General features: G+C 41.8%; 1 protein-coding gene across 1 annotated transcript in view; it reads left to right on the top strand.

Moving 5' to 3' along the window:
* Positions 1-407: 407 nt before the first annotated feature.
* LOC139651083 (1-phosphatidylinositol 4,5-bisphosphate phosphodiesterase beta-4-like) overlaps positions 408-20,142 on the top strand; it is a 78,541-nt gene continuing 58,806 nt past the window's right edge. Inside the window, exons 1-3 of the mRNA XM_071527928.1 lie at positions 408-537; positions 4,754-4,799; positions 17,327-17,393. The gene's annotated coding sequence lies outside the window, so the exon portion shown is untranslated. The remainder of the gene's footprint in view (positions 538-4,753; positions 4,800-17,326; positions 17,394-20,142) is intronic.

Raw genomic sequence — 20,142 nt, 5'->3', positions numbered from 1 at the left:
TTATAGTGAGTTTTCGTTGGCGGAGGATGGGTCTCGTCTATATCAACGCATGGCGGCTACAGCAGTCAGCTGTTGGACAGGGAGGGAGGAGCGGGATCTAGTTCTGCTGGATGACTCACTCTGTCAACCCCGCGCGCACGCACACACACACACACACACACACACACACACACACACACACACACTCACACACACACTCACACACACGCACACTCGTACGCAGGCGCGCTGCCGTGCTGGAGAGGGGTTCCTAATCAAACCGCATCAGGGCCGTTCATTCTCCACTGGAGGGCGATTGGTACAAGAGGAACGGGACGCTTCGGCAGGGAGACACAGACAGAGACAGGGAGAGGGGAGAGAGGCAACAGCAGCTGGAAGACACAGAGAGAGAGAGAGAGAGAGAGAGAGAGAGAGAGAGAGAGGGAGAGGGAGAGAGAGAGAGGAGAGAGAGAGAAAATCCCGGCCCGGCCACTGCAAAGCATCATTTTTTTTCCGCCATCGGATTAAACCCGTCCCCGTCTCGAACACCGAAATCACGTAAGGAAAAATGCTATCTAAATGTCTCTCATGCTGCTAACGGAATAGTGGGAGTTGCTTTGATTGCCCCGTAAGACGTACATTAGATCATGTTGGATTTTCGTGTTAGTTTAGCTATTAGATGGACGCTATGGAGACAGGACCTTTCATTTAAACTCCATCACGCTAGCTTTCAGAGGCTCACTCCAAATCCTCGCATCATTCAGACATCACACACCACCTCTCTGCCTCGCTTTCGCTCTCTCTCTACACACACACACACACACACACACGCACACACACACTCACTCACTCTCTCTCTCTCTCTCGCTCTCTCTCTCTCACACACACACACACACCCGCACGCACGCACAAACGCACACACACACACACACCAACACACACACACAGCTGGAGACAGTAGCATTTGCTAGCTAGCTAGCCAGACACATGAAAGGGACCGTGGGCAATTTGATATCGAATTTACTATATCGCATTGCTCGGTGCAGTAGCTTCTCTTTCAGGTAAATACAACAGACCATAGCGTCAACGCAGCTTCAGAAACTTGATGAAATGCAGGGGGATATTGATGTTTCCTACGCCTGGGAGGCTAGCCAGCTGAGCTAGCTGTAGCGGGACAGAACAGAAGCCAGCCGGCCGATATGAAAGGCACAGTGCACACTGCACAGTGTCCATAAAAGTCAACGGACACACCGAGGTAGCTTGGCGTTTTATATGCACAGATGTGTGCACACAAATGCATGCACACTTGGGTTTGTTGAACTAAATTAGGTGCAACCTATTGGCCTGCCAGCGATGATTATTTTAATGATAATAACCAAATGAACAGGCGCATCCAGAGGCTGCTGCTGCTAGTCTGGCAGCCAGCTAAATTAATGTAAACTCCATAAGATCCACAGGCACAGTACACAGTCACGGTAGCTGCAGCTGCCATGCATGCATCCCAGACAGCAAGGTGTCATTGATGCCCTGTTAGGGCAACCAAAAAGAGTGCTGCATTCATTCTAAATTGAAACTGATTATTTTGTGTCTATTTTAGTGCATCTTTGATATTGTATGCTAGATCAGTGAGCAAAAATGATGTCAGATTTCAGTGTTAGATCTGCCAAAAAGAGGACTGAATTTCAATTGAAACTATGCTGATTATTTTGTTTTCAATCCATTTTCAATGTGTATCAATGTCAAATGAATGAGCAAAAAAGATGTTGAATGTCAGATTTTAATGTTGATACCTTGACATTGATTCTAGGTTGATTCAATGTCAGTTTGCTGTCTGGGTTGTCTCATCTATTTTTTTTTTTTTTGTACTGTGGGGGAGATATGAAATCAAATCCTCCACAAAATAAAGAATATATATAAAAAAGAATGCTTTTGGCTCACTATGATATCAGTACAAACGTCAGCGTAGCTTACTTTGATACAGGCTCAGACAGCAGGTTTCTATTTTAAAACCTCTCCTATCACACTCACAGTAGAGAATGTTATTTGCTCAAGAATAACCTGTGGGCAACTATGAAGGCCTATTTGCAGTGCAAATAACCATAGTGTATTATGCTGTACAAGGTTGCTCTTGGCTTGGCAGGCTACTAAATGAACTGATGGATTGGTTTGGTTGGTGCCTTAACACACTTGTCGCACCAACCTGTTCACATGGGCGTGCACTGTCCGCTTACTGCCTCACTGCAAGAGAGTGCACATATTATTTTACCAAACGCGCTTTAAGTCAGAGAGCCATCTTTGCAGTGGAGCCCTATGTTGGTTCATTGAATTTAACTGCTTAACATGCAGACACAGGTGTGTTACAGTGTAGCCTAAATTACGTTTTGCTGCTATATCTAATCTTTACAGCCTTTTGAGCATGGACAAAGGGAGTGTGTCCATGTCTTTTGCTGTAATATGATTGAAGGTTGCCCCCCGCCCCCTCTCCTGAAGTGTGTACTCGGCTGCTCACCAAAGACCTTAACCATTATGTAAAGAAAAACAAATTCAGCTGTGGCTTATTGACATTGTGACATAAACGTTTCAGTGGTGATTACAGAGGCAAACATTGCCCTCCCTCACACAATAACAATCCCTTACCTGTGGCTTAAAACCTAGGCTGCGAAGCATTTTGATGAATGGAGGTGCACTAAGAAGCTTAAAGGCTAACTGAGGGTGTGTAGGTGTTTTTATTGTTTTTTTCGTTTTTTTTTGGACCAGATGGTATGGTAAGTGTTATGAGTTCAGTACACTCATGCCTTTGATAGTCAGATTAGGATAATTTTTTGGAAATCTGCAGCGTACTGCACAGAGTGTTCCCTGAGAGGTGTTGCACAGCGCAGTACTATCATGCTCTTTATTTTGTAATAGGAGGATGTCGGGCTGCATGATTAGGGCTAAAATCATAATCCTGATTATTTAGCTAAATATTGTGATCACGATTAGGCTATAAATCATGATTATTAGCCTTGATGATTTGAGGAACAAAACAATTTTACTGCACTTTTTGCATCTTATATGAACATTTTGACTATTTGTGACTACAGAAGTGAGAAACATTCTAAATTAAATGACACATTAGTGTCGCCGATCTTCTACGAGTATTAATTGTGGAAGCTAAAGTCTCAATATACGTTTGTACATGATCAATTGTGCAGCCTTAGGAGGATGGATAATGGTGACGATATTGCGCATAGAGTCTTAACTGAGAGTTGCTAGATTGTATATTAGGATATGAAGACAATGCTGACTGGTCCGACTGATAGTTAGCCTGCCTGACACTAACTGAACCAAATTTTTAAACACGTTCCTCCAAGGAGGTAAATGTGTCAGTCTAGCTTGTCAACCCCTATCTGACACAAAAAAGATAGATGTAACCATATAGACAGAGGGCCTGATTGCTGTTTTGTTCCAAAATTAGTGAAATGAGCCTATTTTGTCCTTCTTGAATTATACAGTATGTAAGTGTGCTCTGTGCAAGACAATGGGTTTGCTATTTAATTTAATGACAGGAATTGGATAGATCGGAGGTGCATTGCAGTATTCCCCCACTATCTCTGTCTTATGACATTTAGCCAGGCAGAATAACAATATCTTTGCTGTGAGTCACAGAGAGGGCAACACAACAACTCGATACGACTCCTGGATGACAAGGCAGCATCTTTAACAGAGAGGGAGGGAAATAGAAAATAAGATCCGAGTCCTAGCACACACACCTGCCTAGCCTTGCCCACCATTTTCTCAAGGGTGGATCAATGGCTCTATAGAAATTTAAGTATGGTGCAGTCATTGTTATTGGGTTGACTTAGGTTATGGAATGTGGCTAATTCACTTGTGAGTGTGTGCACTCCCACATACACACACACATTACTGAATGATGTCTTTGGGGACGCTGGCAGTGCCAAGGTGGTCTTGAATTTAGCTGTAGGGTTTGTTTGAATAGGCAATCAAGTGAGAAAATCTCTTTTTCTCTCTCTGTATGTTTTCACAGTACTGCTTGCCAGCATCATATTGAATTGCACGAAGGTCAGGGGTTTACTCAAGTGGGACTTCAATTGGCATCCATCCTTGTGTCTACCAGTTTACAGTATGTCTTGATTGCTTGCTTTTTTGAAGGATGGCTTGCTGACTCGCACATTTCCTCACTTATTCTTGTGCTGTTTCTCTTTTGTAATTAGGAGGGTCTGGTCTTGATTAGCCTGGCTGTATCCAGCTCCTTCCCTTTGTTTTGACGAGGATATCAAGTTTTTATCAAAGCACAGCTTCTCCTCACAGCAGCCACGACAAAGCTGTCAGTCAGTTTCATGGACTTATAAGGCCTTAGAGAGAGGATCTGTGAATGTGGAACCACAGACAGACAGACAGCCAGCCAGACAGACAGACAGGCCGACAGACAAATAGCCTGGCAGACAAACCAACTGACAGCCCTAGTATTGTAATACCACGCTGAAAACATGTTGTATCACAGCCTTCGACATGTCTGCCCTCATTGTTAGAGTCTGACAAGCTAAGGCTCTCGTGAAGCCGTCTGTCGATATTGTAATTTACTTTGTGTTTTCCTTGGCAGGGGAGGAGGGGGGCCGTGGTATGTGCTCATCTCTCTGCATTGCTCCATCTCAGGACTCCTACTAGGCCTACTGTGCAGCATAGGGTTTAGACATCAGCCAAATAAGTCCAGATTCAGGCTTCCCTGATTTATTAAATTCTCCCTATCTTATGTCCTTTTTTGTCTCTGCAGGCCAAGACATGAGTTTCTCCCGCTGAACTTACTTCATGCTGAACTGGTGAGTTTCGAGGTCATTCACTGACAATGATCACTGTAACAATACACACTTTTTTTTCTTTTGCTATTTTAATTTTTTCCAAGCTAAGATCTGCCTAACAGAACTGTATGTTGATAAACATCTGGTAACAATTGTTGAGAAGGCTGTGTTCCCTGCGATTGTTTAGTTTAATGTGGGCAAACCCTTCAGTGTTATGTTTTTTTCCCAGCATCCAGTTCATGATTGCATATTAATAGCTTTGTTTGCGTTCGGTCCAACGATGAAACTGTATGTGTATGAAACATACGGCCCCCTGCAGTTCTACCTCACCCTGCCTGTAGGGCCACATGACAAGTCATGTAATCTCAGTGTAATCTAATGCATTGCTGAATGCAGCCAAAACCCATGGGGCAAAGCGCAAATGCAACAGGTAACAACAAAGTGAGGATTGATAAGCAATTTTCTGCTATCCAACATCTAGCACAGATATCTGCCTTCCATTTTGCTATTTTGTTATTCTGTCTTTGAGGCCCCATTAGAGGCTAGATTCCCTTTCCTTCAAAGCGTTCTACATTTCAGGCAAGTTGTATTGTCGAGAGCGGGAAATGACAGCCATTTTATTGGATTTGTGTTGAGTGATGGAAGCAAGAGGCCTAATTTTTCATTGTATCTCCTGTATAAGACTGATGTGCCGTGTTTCCCGAAGCACAGCCAGACATCATTCATCGATAAGCAGGCTGCGCGGCTGCTGCTGTGTGCTTCCCCATGCCAAGCTCTAAACTGTAATGGGGCTGAGAGGCTGAATGCTGTTGTCTACAGTAATGATGTAATGTGTCTTGTGCAGCATGAAGTCTGTCTGTTGGCTGGGCCTGATTAGTCTTCTCAGATGTTTTACGAGCTGAATATTTAGAAAGTAGAATAGTGTAAATCTTCAATATCCCCAAGTAGCAATTTGCTTTACCGCTAGGAGTTGGTAAATAAACACACAGCATATCAATACAACAACAGTAAATACAAACATAAGCAACAACTGCACTGTGACATGACCATGAAAGAGTCATGTTTTAACCCACTGAAGGTCTTCTATCAGGGACAGAGCATCAGCATTTACACATATAGTGAAGAAAGCAAAAGATAGAGACTTATCATAGAAAGGGTAATGGGTGTCCAGTAAAATTGCTTGAGTCTTTCAAGAGATGCTCACTTGATACAAGTATGGAAGAGCATGTTTAATTATCACTAATTATCTCAACGGATATACGGTTTTTCAAAACAGTTCATGGCAGAGTAAGACAGATTCAGTAAAAGGAGGATCAAACACTTTCACACTTCATTGCAGTTCCTCCATTTTATTCTTTCCTCGCATGTTAGCAAGGATAAGATGGAAGGGAGAGAAATACAACACAGAACCTCTCTTTGTAGTCGATAACAGATAAAATGGTTCACAAAAGTCACGGTTCGGTAAGAACCTTAGTTTTGGGGTCATGGCTCGGTACGTATTTGGTACAGCGGGGAAAATACAGTTGCTGGTGCTAAGGCTGCCTTTTGTAATTTTGGTAAAACGAAAATGCTAACTATACAAATTTAGCACTATCATTTTTCAACAGATAGAGCTATTATAAAATAATATGAATATAACATACCTCGAATTTTGAGGGAGTGACACAATGCTCAGGCTAAAAATAACATCTGTAGACAGTTGACAGCTATTTTGTTGAACAAAAAAAATGTCCATGCCAGGATTTCACACTAATATCAGAAATATAACTTCCTGTTTGTAGTCCTCTTGAATGGAGTGTAGCCGAGGTTATGGCTCTGTGCTTTTGGGACAGAACACAGGAATAAATTTGACCCACTGTAAATAGAATAAATAATCTTTTGATACATTCATTATGTTAGGTTCATATTTATTAACATCTATTCAAAGACTTTTATGGATATTGAGATGGCATTTCTCAATTAGATAATCTAGCGAAGAAGTTTAGCTTAGCTAGTAATTAGTTTAGCTGCTATCTTCCAATCGATCTTCACTAGATTAAGATTAAGATTAAGATTGCACTTTATTGATCCCCTAGGGGATTTTCGGGATACAGCATACCCAAGTAACAGTTTAGCTTGCAGAATTATTTTCAGTAGTATTTCAGATGAACAATGCTCACTCTACACGGCAGTTTTTCCAGATATAAAAATATTAACAGCAAGTGGTTCAGCTTCCATCGCACCGGGATCCCTTCTGGGGATCCCGATGGGATGGTGTCAGACTGAACGGGTTGTTTTTTTGACAGGCGCTGTCCCACAGCTACTTCATAGCCTCTGGCATTCGCTTCCCCTCTTCCTCTTTTTCCTCACACAAACAGTTCTGGTGTCTGCAGAATTGGCACTGTGATTGGAGTCTTTCATAATTGCTGGTGGCAAGTGAACATCTGGCTCTAGAGTCTGGAGTTGTTACTCTGAAGAAGGAAGTCACAGCTGCACTTCAGGCTGTAGGGTTGGTTGGCCGGTTCCAAAGCAATCTGGAAAACGACTAGTAAAGCCAAGAAACAACTTGTTATGTTGTATAAATTGCCACCTCTAAGTGTGTGATGACAGTAGAATCAAACAGTTCAGCATTTTTCGTAGGCTGTTTTTCTTTTTAGGACTTTGCAATTCATTATTTAATTTTGGAGAGTCAGTAGCCATTAATCAACACTGCCAGTGCTAGCAGCAGTGTCAGAGGCAACATACCTAAATCAATGCCCACTGGAAGTGTTTTCCTGGATCCAGCACCCTGAATTGCTGTCAGCCACGGCCACATTTTCAGGCCCTGAATTAAATAGAAAATATGAATGCGGCTGACAGTGACTCAGGGGGCTGGATCCAGGCAAAGGAAATGCCACCTTCTAGGAAACGTACAGATTGCATTTTTAAATGATCAACCTGTAATCCAAAGGTAGAGAAAATGGCTGCCCTGGAGGAACCAAAACAGAGTTAGATGTTAATCCAAATGTGCTGAAGCTCTTTGTCGATATTTGCATTGTACAAAGTGAAGTAAGGTGGATGTTTTGAATCATTGTAACTATTCTGATTTATGATGGAATCTGAAAGATGGAAAAAGATGCATTCCTATCTTTCAAGAGTACGTGTACTGCATGTGTATAGCTATAATTGATATACTCAAGATCCTGGATTGGGCTTTAAGGAGTAATGATATAATGCAAGACTAGTTCATAGACTTAACTTGAGCCAGGCTGCTTAGACTTGTCTTAGGCTTGGTTGATTTTTGACTTTCTTGCAGCATAGTATTGTTTTTAGGTCAGGTGATCTGGGTTAAGAGGTGCCATTGTATAGGGTCAAATATAACTGGTAAAGTAATCCAGGGTGAGCGCTGGCATAGAAACCGTGCTGAGATATGTAGAACACTTCCCATCATAGATGTACAGTGACATAGGCCCGCAACACCTCTATAAAAGGCTCAACAGTAAATTACAGTAATTTCAAACCGCCGCCATCTGCGCTCAGCACTGATCAAACACTCATCACATTTACATCATGAACATCAGCATCACAGAAACACCCCAACATCGACTTCTAACACATCACTGATCAAAGCTCCGTATTGCGGACTCAATCTCACTAGTCCAGTTGTTGTAGATTGATATGCTAACCCACTGTTTGCTGTTTAGAGGGAGGGAGAGAGAGACACACAGAGAGAGAAAGAGAGAGACAGAAGGAGAGAGAGTCTGTCTTCACTACAAGGGTAAGTGTGGCTGGAGGGAGAATCGAATGACAGGGGTATTCTCTGCAGACTCCCAGCCAGCAGCAGAGAGGGAGAGAAGCAGAGGGAGAGAGAGATGCAGAGAGCAAAGCAAAGCGGACAGAAAGAGACAGAGATAGAATAGACGAGAGCTGCTCACTCTCACACTAACAGATGGGTGGTGCAGTCATCAAGTCAATATTTACTCTTTCTTAACAAAAATTTGGCAAAATGATAAAGTAGAAGGCAGCAGGAGCATCTCGGTTTGTTTGAACGTGGCCTTGAGGAGTAAAAACAACACCGAAATGATGATAATTGCTGCTAGGCTACACGCGTGGCTCTAAAAATACATGGGAATTGAACAGAAAAGCTATTACCCACCCCTGCTCTTTCTAATTCTTCCCTCCTTCCGTCCCCGCTTCCCCTGTTAAACGCACACACGCACACCGTCTGCACATTCACTTTACCCGTGGCTCAATCCACTATGGGGATACATGTGAACGCAATTTGCACTTCCAATTAAACTGTCGACCTTCGCTCCAGAATGCGAAACGTGATTTTGTACCATCCTCCCCTGGATAGCTATAATTACCTAGCCAGCCCAATAATAGAGAGAATAAGGCTTTACAAAACACTGACGAATCTCGCGGTTCTTACTGTAACACAGAACCTACTGTACCAGGAGCGTAGAACTCAGCAAAATAATTGTTCAGTACATTTTCAGCATTTGGGGTGAAAAATAAGAAACTCTGAGACGCATTTAGCTCACAGATCGATTTGTTTATTGTTTATAGATGTATTGATATAGTTTGGTCGCTTATGTCTCTCAGGATAAGCAACCGAAATTAATCAAACCATATTCAAACCTGTTTTTGTTTGACACCACCTCGCACCACCTGAGATTACCATCTCTAGCTTAGAGCAGGTTGAAAGGCTGGGGCTTCCTCCAACAAAGGTTACGATAAGCAGAGAGAAGAGAGGGAAAGCGGTAGTGGGAAGGCTAAACTAAAGCAGCAAACCAGTGAGATAGAAATATATCAAATGCAAAGAAGAGCTAGGCAACATCTCGGTTCATGACAGTGTTGCCCAAAAAACTTAGCCTAGTGTGCCACAGCATTCATTTGTTTCAAAGAGGACCCAACTCATTCCAGAAGATAGAGAGCAGTGTGAATCCAGAGGAAGAGACGAATTGAAAACATAGCACAATACAATAGGCTAGGGTTAGCCTAAAGCATGCTGCTGAACCTCTAACGCAGCTCCAACACATGACTCGCTGGCCAGATCAGATGACTAGATAAACAGCAGGAATGTAGCTTCTTCCTCTTTCTACAGAACTGCTCTGTCTGGGTGGGAAGAGAGAGAGAGAGAGAGAGAGAAAGGGAGAAGGGGAGACGGTGTGTGTGTGCGTGTGTGTGTCTACAGTATGTGCCAGAATAGCATCTTTAATCAGCCCACTACTGTACGAGATAACAAGTCCAAGCAATTATGTAACATTTAGCAGCTGAGCTTATCACTTATCCTGCTCTACTAACTTGGAATGCAAAATACAGAGTACCACCGCGCAATCGCCTGTATTTTATTATTGACTTGCGTAATCTAATTGCTGCCAGGGAATGGCTGGTTTCATGTAGATATCCTGGAGTGGAACAGAGGGGAAAATATTTAATCTAGGCCTAATTTATGTCTTTATTTGTTTTCTCTGTTACAAGACAAAGTGGATTTTAATGGTGGTATTGCCAGGCTTTGTTGAGGGGTTTACAACTCATAAAATGGAAATATTCCCTGAACTCTAGGACTCAGGGAAACAAACAGATTCTAGGCTGAGTATAAACACACAGTGTGACAGAGAGACGGTTCCCTCACATGGGTTTCCGTCCAGTGCCAGATATTTGTCAAAGGCTCCCAGCCATTTTTCATCAGCCACTTCTTCCTTGTCATTTAAACAAACCTCTGGACTTAACACATAAATCCATTAGATGGCTATCATAACAAACTGTAGACGTAATGTAAAGTTTAGAAAAGTGTCACAATCAAAGCACATGAAAAGGGGAGTGTTGTAAATCTTATTTTGACAAATGGTTGAAGCTCCAGAGTAGAGCACATCTTTTTTTTCTAAATGGCACAAATTTATACTAAAAGAGGAACAGGAAATTAGAGTATATATATCACACACACACACACACACACACGCAATCACTGCAATGTATACACACACACCCACTGAAGTCTCTCACATGCAAACAAACACACACACAAACAAACATTCACTGATATATTTCCAAGCTGCGCTTGCTTGTGTTGTTACCACAAGCCAATTAAGCAGAGAAAACAACTCCCAAGATTTCCAGCAGCCATTGCCAGGCTTTGTCTCCATGTCACACTACGTAGTTACTCCTGAAAGCAGAATCACACTTCCCAGCAAAGTCATTGGTTGCAAGTAAAGGGACACAATCTATTAATTCATTTTTTTATTTAGCAGGATGAATTTGTGAATGGTCTAGAATGTGTGACTTGAGAAATCACGTTCGTCTAGTCTCTTAGAGAGGGGTGTAGTTGAAGAGTATAACAGAAAGACTGTCAGGATCATGCTTCATAAAGACGTTTGCATAATTGCAAACTTCTTTATGAAGGATGATTTCCTTGTCTGGGTCACGTAAAACTGACCCTGATGCAAATATTAAACCGTAGCAGTTACCTAAGAAGCTAACGTTTGAATCAACAATGAGAAGAACTGGATGGATGGCTACACTGCAGTACAAAACATTAAAATGATTGGTTGCCAGTCCTTAAACCTTAGGTCAGATTAAAAGAGAGCTTTCCAAACAGTTCCTCTCCAACAGCAGAGCTACAGTGCAGCACACATTTGCAGCAGTGCAGCAACGTCGCAGTACAAAGCAGGTCTTGTGCGATGGTTTGATCTTTTCAATGAGCCATGTCATACCAACACAGAATATGCCAGATAATAGCTTGTCAGTATTATCTAAGGTGGAATGGCTAGCTAATATTGGCGCTAAAGAAGCAGTCCCTATGACAGTGGCCCTGGATCCCAGACTCCATCACTGCTAATGTAATCCTCTAATTAGCCAGCATGGTGGTGGAGGCGAGAAGTGCTCTCCCTATGTGTGTGTGTGTGTGTGTGTGTATGTGCGTGTGCAGAGAGGCCCAGACCTAATTTTTTCCTCGTTAGAGACAGTCGTCCATCATTCTCAAAGGCACAAGGAGTGATGTTCTCTCTCTGTTCTCTCTCTGTTCTCTCTCTGACTCACAAAGTAGAAAAACTCTCCCTCTCACCTTTTCTCTCCGCCTCTATCTAGCTCCCTCTCTGTCTCTCTCTCTCTCTCAGTCGTCCCTCAGGGAGCTGGCTCCTGACAGCACCGCAGAGAAAAGAAAAAATTGAAAAGTCAAAGTCTATGTGAAATGTTTTGGTGCGTGTGCCTCTGTCTCTTTGTCTGTCTGACTTTCTCTCTTCCTCTCTCGTTCTCTGCTTCTCTCAGGCTGCCTCTCCTTTTGTCTTAACTTCCCACTTCAATTTCACCCACATCCTCCTGAGAAGGCAGCAAGAAGCAGTGTGTTTTCAAAGCATCCATTCCATTCCAGCCAACACTATTCCATTGGTTGGCAATGGTTATTTTTTTCTTCTTTGCAATATGGTGTTGTACAAAGGTTTTTACTAGAGACAGAGAGACACAGGATGTCACTGTTTTATTGGAGCACATATGATAGCTTTTGGCACTGAGGGAAATCAAAGGAATACCTAGGTGTTTTGAATATTATTTTGTTATTTTTCTTCACCAGGCACATGTCGCATTGTGAAAAAGACCTTTCTAAAGAATTTGTATTCTGCCCTGTTGACTTGCATTAGCATATATAAAAACTGGCTAACAAATGCTAATAACTTAACATGCCTCTAACGCTTCTCAAAAACTTTTTGCTTTTTGGATGAACTGAATAGATTCCAAATACATCATAATAAGTCATAGCCTGGTGTCCAGCCCCTATGAATCGCAGTCTTCAGCACTCTTCGAATTTGCATGGCATCGAAATTCGAAGACTTTTGAAGAATAAGTCAGCTATACATGTCCAAAACCTGAGCTATAGAAGATATTATTATAAGATAATTAATAAAATAAAGCATTTTTGCTAAAGCATATCTCCACAAAGTCTTTAGTCTAAGAAAACACCAGTTCAGTTCAAACATGATATTATTTTGGCTAGCCTGATCTCCTCATGTCATTCCAAAACCCAAGGCCTGTGATAGATCTTCTTAAATTTAAAATCTTGACTTTTTACTTGAGACTTTACCTAAGGCTAACCCAACTAGCTGAACCTAATCAATAGTATGGTGTTGCCGAGATCAATCCAGTCTTCCACCTTTCAACAAACATTTGTTATCAGCAATTAGAGAACAGAATCATGCCTTGAAATGGAGATGTGTCAGTATTTTTTCTCAGGTCTCACTGTTTCAGGTCCCTGGCCATAAGCCCGCAGTTCAATAAACACTTTCCAATATGGTGACCCTACGGCAACCTTCTCAGAAACCCTGCTGCCCTTTCTTTGGGACGCAGCTGCATGATGACCGGAGGGGCGGCTTTTTCTCAGAGCGCTCCTCCAATCAGAAAGCCGGTCTTGTCTTATGTCCCCACAGAGTGTCTCTCAGAGGACTAAATAAGAAATTTGAGATAGTTGACATCAGGACATCATGAACGCTATCCTCTCAATACCCGGACAGGTGCCGCTCATGGCAGCAAGGCAGGCAGTGATGAGCTCTCCCACAGAGAGCTGCATGCCAGGCTAGGAGCTGTGTTGGTTTGGTTAGGCACTGACTGTATTCTGTTAGCTCCTGTTACGCCTAATGATTTCACATCAAACTAGCTGGTGCCAGATATTATGGTGTCTGTTCCCCCTGCCAGTCGTCAATACTGTGTGGTTATGTACTGTTTTAACTGCATGTGCATGTGCGTATGTTTGTTTTTAGATGACGCTATTCAAGGTAATATGGATAATGTCACTTCTGTTTTATAACCATATTTCTCCCATTGATTCGGCCTATATGTGTGTGAATTTGTGTGTGTGTGTGTGTGTGAGTTTGTGTGTTTATGTGTGTTATTTTTAGATGGGGCTATTTCGAGCAATATGGATAATGTCACTTCCCCTGTTTTATAACCATATTTCATCCTTTGATTCAGCCTGTATGAGAATGTGTGCGAGTTTGAAAAAGCGCGAGCGTGTGTACGCGTACATGTACGTGTGTGTGTGTGTGTGTGTGTGTGTGTGTGTGTGTTAACAGTGCTGTCCTTTTAATCAGCACCCCTGTGTGTTTTCCCCGTGGAGCTGTCATTGGTTGAGTGATGATGGTGGAGCTGCCACTGTTTGCGGCATTTAAATCCTCTGGCAGGCAGGGGTGAGATTACCAGCCTCTTACCTGTTGCCCTAATCAAGGGAATTATTACCGCACCGCTGGATGTTACTTGGAATAGCACCGTCTAAAAATATAACTCACACATACACACACGCAGAAAGGGCAGAGGAAGAGCATTTCAGGTAGTCAAGTACATCCGTTCTTTGTTTGATTTGGTGTATTAATCACCGGACTGTACCGGTAGTGCTGCTTGTTGGGAATTTCCATCCAAGCATTTGTCACATGTGCTCTCTAGTTATGTCCTCCTTTCTCAGTGTTTCTGTACAGAACACCTACAAAATACTGCTTACCTTTAAAATGGATACCTGTTTACACTGAAACTAATACTGTAATATAACCTGTACCTGTAAACAGTGGTCCCTGGCCCTGAGTTTTTTTTTGTTCCATCTAATAGTCTGCTGTAGGGACAGTAAGTAGTGTTATACCATGTGTGATTCTGATTGGATGGAGGTTTGTTGATAATTTTCAGACCACACATCTCTGACATACAGTAGTAGTTATTTCACCATTTCAGTTAGTGCGCATCAAGATGTAAGCGTACGTAAAATCATCTGCTGATTGCATTTAAAACTAAAACACTCCCTGGTCTTTTTTCCAATCTGGCAGTCAAATAAAATGTAATTAGAAAACATTAACAGAAGACTCCACACAAATAGAAATTAAAGCACTTTTACAAAATGTGATGCAACATGGAAAAAAAAATGCATTTTCATTTTGAATGTTGCCAGCAGGTGGCAAGAAATCAGTTGATGCACTCGGCATGAAAAGCTGGTTGAAGTCAGACTCTTGTAGCTAAATCTATGAATGGAAAAAAAAATGAACGAGTGAAAATTTTAGTCATAAGACAGAGCTAGAAAAGCATGTATTGGTGTTTAGAGGTGAAGCACTGATTCAAATATGGGACACCAGCAAAGTATACAATGCAACTATGATCCTCCTGTCACATCAGCTGATGCACTACTGTGTGAGATTGCATTGCTGTAACTAAATATATGAATGTAAAAAAATACTTTGTAGTGCAAATTTAATAGTTTGAGTAAGATAGAGCTAGATAAGCAGATGTAGACAACATTTATTCAATTCGGGACACACAAATGTCATAACCATGTCATAACTGTGCACTTTTTTTTATCTATTATCCAGTATTGCACCCTCTTTCTTTCTTTCTTTCTTTCTTTCTTTCTTTCTTTCTTTCTTTCTTTTTCTTTCTCTTTCTTTCTTTCTTTCTTTCTTTCTTTCTTTCTTTCTTTCTTTCTTTCTTCCCTTCTATCTATCTATCTATCTATCTATCTAATCATTTTCATTATCTATCTATCTATCTGTCTATCTATCTATCTATCTATCTATCTATCTATGGCCCAGTGCCATATTCCCACTGAAACGTCCAGCAGAACATAAATATGGCTCTATATGTGACACAGCTTCCCTTTTTTGGTGCAGAGCAGTCGGCTCTGATCCTCTCCCCTGGCTGAAGAGGCTTGTGAACAGCTCTTGGCCAGTGAGACCACTTGACATGTAGAACATTCGATCCACATAAGCTGCCACTGTGAGAGAGAGGCCCATCCACATGGAGAGGAGAGGAGAGGAGAGAGAGAGAGAGAGAGAGAGAGAGAGAGAGAGAGAGAGAGAGAGAGCGAGAGCGAGGGACAGCATGAGAGCCAGGGAGGAGAGGTGAAGAGGAGGCAGATGACTCCAAAGACAGAATGGGCGATGTAGATGCGGATTTGCGTGGATCACTGACAGATTCCCTATCACTACTGATTCCTGAAATCACATCCTGATTACCAATTTATTTTGAGCTTAATTCCCTTATGAACACAAATAAATCATTTTCTGTGAATGCCTATTATCCATCTGCCAAACAGGCTTTTGTGGTCAATTAAGTGCAGCTAAATTTAATATTCTTTGTAGACAACTTGACCGAGGCGTCGTGCTGTCCTTCACAGAGAATATCTCAGCATATGGGGCGAAAAACATAAAAGCTGCACTGTTCTCTTTTGTTTAAGCTGTACAATCAGTGAACATTCATATTAATAATTCACTGTGAGTAGCCTAGAGACATTGTGAGCTGAATTTAAACCATTGTTAGATGATTACACACTCCTCTCATCTATTCAACCTCTGAAAAGTGCCTATTAGGTGCCCATTAGACCAATTTGTGCCTGAGTTGGGGACAGGGGTTGCCATGTGTTTTTCACATGGTTTGCTCCCAAAAGAGTAGCCTGATTGTTTTTAGGCAATCTGAGACAGAATATCTGGTTTTCATATTACTGTAACTAACCAAAATTCCTATTAATAGCTTACTGTGGGTAGTAGTTGAGAGACACTGATAGTGGTTAATGTAATGTGTTCCTATTAAATAGATAATTAATCACTTTCTTTTCAACTTCTTAGAAATGGGCCCAAAAGATGAACAATGGACCTATTTGTGTTCTGGGAAATGAGGCAAAGGGCCACAAAATACGTCGATTTTTTAATTAACTTTTAAAAACCAACATAAATAAATTATGAGATAGGATAATCCTAGATGTAACAGTCTACGGTTTTTGAAATGTATCCTGGGCTGGTTACAGTTAGTTTATTTTGTAATGTGATTATGTAAAGAAAGCATTAGAAGATGGAACTGTGATGGTGAGGAGAGGTGAGAGAGACAGCCAGGATCACTGTCACTGCCAAGGACAGGAAATATCGAGAAATTTGTCTTGTCTTCAATGTGGAAACTCTTGGAGAGGAGATGCCTTGCAAAGTGAAGGATTCCCCCCTTCTATCCATACTTTTCTGCCTGTCTTCCTCTCTCGCTCGCTCTCTCTCTCTCTCTCTCTCTCTCTCTCTCTCTCTCACTCTCTCTCTCTCCCTCTGTCCATTTGATCCCCTCTGTACTTTACATTTACATTTTAAGCATTTAGCAGACGCTCTTATCCTGAGCGACATACCTACCTCTCAAAAGCTACAGCAGAGCAGATGCGGAGGTGTTGCCATTTGTCTAATTTGCCAGCTCATTTCCACCGGTACCTCTGACTAAGGAAGCCTTTCTTACAGGAAGCAGCTTCCTAATAAAAGTTTATTTAGCAGAAGCCAGAGGTATGATTAAAATTCTGCACAAGCCAAATAGGATGAGGAGCATTGGGTGAGGGCAGGGGGGGGGGGGTTTGGGGGGGTTGATTACACCCCAGTGTGTGCGTACACTTGTTGTGTGTGTTTGTGTGTCAGTGTCTCCCCTAAAGGCATCAAAGTCATCCTCTGTAATGAGAAGTGTTATTACAGACAAAGCTGTAGAGTGAGCAAATTACACTTCACTAACCCCCATTTCTGTCATTGTCCTTCTCTTTTTATTCCTCACTTTTCTCTCTCTCTCTCTCTCTCTCTCTCTCTCTCTCCCTCTCTCTCTCTCTCCAGACTGGTCCAGTACTCTCCTCCGGTGTTCCCCCTCCCCTCAGTTTTCTGTCCCTCTGTCTGTCACCTGGTAAGTACACTACACACTCTCACATTCAACTCCCATAAATACTAAGGCTTTACCTAATAAACCACTTGCGTAATCGCCAGCTCAATGACTTGAAAAGCCTAGAACTGAATATTGCTTTCAGTTTATAATAAGATACAATAGAATATAATTTCTTGTCAGTTTACATGGAAAGTCATTTTGTGAAATCAGTAGGACAAACAGCACATGACAGCATGACATACATTACCTCTGCTGAGTGTAATTAGATGAGTATTGAATTGTTTTTCCATCTTGGACAGATGGACAATGGACAGTGTGAGTGTGCAAGTCCAATAGACATAATCTTGTCACAGTAATAAACATTAAAATTGAGATTAAACCATAATTATCTGTGATGGAACAAATTTAGGATAAACTAGGAGGGATTAAAAGTTAAACAAGGGATTACAATTAAGTGGCTACATATTTAGCATTTCCACTGTGAGGTTTTTGGTGATGATATCTATTCTTACATGCCAGAGGACCGGGCTGGCCAGACTGTCAAAGCCAAGTTTTTCCACCAACTTTTAGAGAGGTTTAGGCAGTAGCATGACTAATGGTGTGGGATATTTGTGCAGAAATAGTGTGGGGATGGATGAAGACTGACTCAGAGCATACTGAGACCTCAAGGAGCACAAGGCTAATTGAACTCTTTCAGAAGCCTTAAGCAAAAGGTAGAAATATGCTGTCCATCTCACATTTTTATTTAGTTGGTAAGAAAAAAAATACACTTTTAGGATGTCGGAAGAGTTTAATAGGCATCTTCTGTGTAGCTCAATAGGTAGAGCACTAACACTGCTAGGTAGAGATGGGAAAATTGTATGCACTCATGGTACTGAAAGGTGCTTTGGATAGAAGTGTGCACTGAATGGCATATGTTTAAGACCCCAACAGAGGGCCTGCTGATGGCCAGCCTAGCAACAGCATTCCTTCAGCATTCAACCATTAATTTGGTTCTCACAGACAGACTTTGGTCTAGCAAGGATCCTCTTGGTCTAGCAAGGATCCTCTTGGTTCCTACTTGCAGATACCAAAATGTTTATTATCCATTTTGAAAACAAAATCACCTGAAATGCATCCTGCAGTATTTCAGAAATAGTTTGATTAAAAATGGATGATTGATCTATTATAATAGTATAAAAGAGGTGGGGGTACATTGCAGCATAGACCAGCAAGTTGATAAACTGTGTAGACAGGCTTCCCTGCAGTTCTCTAGAGAGGCTTTGGGGCATCATGATGCACCAAATAGCATAACAGCTTGAGTGATTAGAGTTAATGTTTCTGTATACAAGAGGAATTCATTGTCAGAATTCTCAGCTAGAGAGATGTGATTGGTGGAAGTGCTATCTAACTGTTTATAAGAGGGGCGGCCAGAAGGCAAGCAATGATCAGAATACCTACTCTCTCAGTACAGTATCTCATTGTGTTAAATAGTAGGTTCAATGGAATAGTAGTACAATTTCCTTTATTCACTTTGCCGGTGACCTTCCAGGAACATGTCTGGGTCTTCTGTGGGGGTCCCCTGACCCTATATAGAAAACTCCTGTTTATGCCCAGATAAGATATCTTGGATCTTCTTACCCACTTAAACCTAGTTCTAGCCAATACTCTCATCTGCAGTAATCAACAAATGAAGGGTTTAATAATTCCAAAATGCTATATATCTATTTTGGAAAGCTTTTGCAGTATTTGAAAAACATAGATGATTCTGTCCTCAAAAGATAAAAAAAATGTCTTAAGATGACTCCTAACTTCAGTACTTACCCCTAATGTGCTTTCATGCCAGCAGTCAATATGGGAGAGTAGATGTTACTTTTTTTTTTAGATGGTGGATATCTCATTTGGGATTGAAACTCTTCAAATATAGGATAGGTAAGGAGGAGAAGACATTCATCCGTTGAAGCCAAGTCTTGCACAAAAAGTCAGATCTGAATGTTCGGAAAATGACAGGAAAACAAAAACATATCTAATTAATTTATTGGCGTAAATGTTTTGAAATCAATCCACCACTTAATATCCATGTATAACTATTCAGGCAGGGTGTGTATAATGTCAAGGACACCTGTTGACAACAGCCTTAAAATCCACTCAGTCAAGAGTAACTGCATGTTGTGTGGATTTTGAGTATGGGAACACACAAGCATCGATTGCAGGAAGCTATCCTCTCTATTCATGAAGTAGCCTAGCATATAGGGAGAGAGAAGCTGCACTTTCCATGTTAAAACGTCTGTAACTCTTAATATTAACCAGACAAATCAGCCAGTCCTTTTTGCCTGTACCCTGGAGAGCAACATCACAAGCCAGCTCTAATGTATAATTCCCAGCTATCTGTTGTTATTGCTGATTACAGGGCTTGTTTACTAGATTCGAGGCCCTCGGTGGATCTGTTTGTGTGTGTGTGTGTGTGTGTGTGTGTGTGTGTGTGTGTGTGTGTGTGTGTGTGGCCAGGGTTTGATGATGGGAATAGATGGGCTGTGTTTAGAGCTGTGTGTTCTCTAGGCCTGAGGGGGTGGGCGGGCTGGGTGGGCTAGTGAGTCCCACCGTCTCTATAAATACCCACTGGGATCCCATTCAGAGGCTGAAATGTGTCTGTGTCTGTTTGTCTGCGCGTGTGTTTGTGTGTGTGTGTGTCTGCGTGACACGGCTGCAGCCAGGCGAGCAAGAGGCTATTACTGGCCGGCAGGGTTGCCATGGAGACCAGTGGTGTCAGAGAGGAGCAACATCTGTGGGG

The sequence above is a fragment of the Centroberyx affinis genome, unplaced genomic scaffold (assembly GCF_046629955.1).
Source record: "Centroberyx affinis isolate AG114_WGS23_722 - 3 ecotype Tasmania unplaced genomic scaffold, CSIRO-AGI_Caff_v1 ptg001590l_1, whole genome shotgun sequence".
Taxonomy (NCBI): domain Eukaryota; kingdom Metazoa; phylum Chordata; class Actinopteri; order Beryciformes; family Berycidae; genus Centroberyx; species Centroberyx affinis.
This window is presented reverse-complemented; position numbering and strand designations above follow the sequence as displayed.